This window comes from Octopus bimaculoides, chromosome 1 (genome assembly GCF_001194135.2).
Source record: "Octopus bimaculoides isolate UCB-OBI-ISO-001 chromosome 1, ASM119413v2, whole genome shotgun sequence".
Taxonomy (NCBI): domain Eukaryota; kingdom Metazoa; phylum Mollusca; class Cephalopoda; order Octopoda; family Octopodidae; genus Octopus; species Octopus bimaculoides.
The window spans coordinates 53,412,280-53,413,911 of NC_068981.1; positions in this window are offsets into that span (position 1 = coordinate 53,412,280).

A 1,632-nucleotide genomic window follows, 5' to 3' on the forward strand; every position below is an offset into this window, starting at 1 on the left:
ATATCTGTGTGTGTGTATATATGTAGAATAGTTAAACCTCAGTGCCATGAAAACTAGCAGTATTGTATAATTAACAAATTTCAGTTTATAGAGTTGCATTTAAGAACTTCAATAGTCCTGAGTCAGAATTCAAGCATCTGTACTGCAGCCTTTTTCTACAAATTGTGCCACTGCCATGCTTAAAAAATAATTTAAAAAATAGTGACTAGATATGACATCATTTCCTTGAAATTGTGTTTGAACTTGGTCTTTATTCTCAGGAATACACCTGGAACCTATATTTTGGTAACTATATATTTGTAGCAAACAGTGAAAGTTGAGTCACATTGTTTCCCTATGACACTTAATGCTGTTAATTTGACAATGCTATCACTACTTACGTAACCATTCCTTCCAACATGTATCTTCATTCAATTAAGAGGCATTATTCTCAACCATTTGTTCATTCTTTCAAAAGCAAGTAAAAATTTTCCTATTTTGAAAACTACTGTCCAATTATCACAATATTCAGTACAGAACATGATTTTTAGTTACAACTTTCTCAAAAAATTTGAATCACCTACAGGCCCATATATCTATGATAATCTTATTTTACAACAACGTATTGAATGTAACTCTATCCTTCATTAAGAAAAATGTTCATTATAAAGCAAGTTGAGAAACCCTTAATTTATTCAAGGGAGACATATTTGCTAATTTTACCTAAGAGAGATATTTGCGATTATGTTCATAGACAAAGTAATGTGACATGAATCAGTGAAAAATTATTTTTTTATCAAATTTTAAATGTTAGATCTTTTCACTCTTAGCTGAAAAACTGTTGAGAGATTGAAAGATTCTTTGGACAATACTTATTTAAACCATTCTTAATTGGATACTCATGGATCACCAAAGCAACTAAAATACAGCCATCTGCAACTTTGCCAATTTGTGATTAGGCATTTGATTTGAATTATCTCAATAGTTGTTGTTGCATACTGGAATGAAAATTAGAACTGATATACTAAAAACTGATAACACAAGACTAGTCAGCTCTGTTGTATCTGATGTTGAAGACAACTAACATGCTAAATCCTTATAACAGTTTTAAATAGAAAGTAGATGTACATTCTTTTTTATATTGAATCTCATGAACTGCTAATTCCTATTTTCCCACTGATAGTTGTGAAGTTAGGAAAAATTGTTGAATTACTGTTAGGATATGTTAAGGCAGTGAGCTGACAGAATCGTTAGCACACTGGAAAAAATGCTTGGCAGCATTTTGTCCATCTTCACATTTCGAGTTCAAATACCACCGATGTCAACTTTACCTTTCATCCTTTCAGAATTGATAAAATAAGTACCAGTTGGACACTAGGGTTGATGTATCCCCCATCCCTAAAATTGCTGGCCTTTTGTCAAAATTTGAAACCATTTTATTAGGGTATGTTCCATTTGGTATTACCAGATAGCCATTGCTTACCTAGGGAAACTATAAGGTATGTGTTAAAAAATTTGTTTGCACTTTTACTTAATTCATGCATGAGGTGGGAGTGTTTTTTCTTAAAATTCCATAAAAGAGATGTGTGCCACTAAAGTAGGATTTCATAGATATCATTACTATTAACACCTCCATTGCCTTGTTAAAACAGA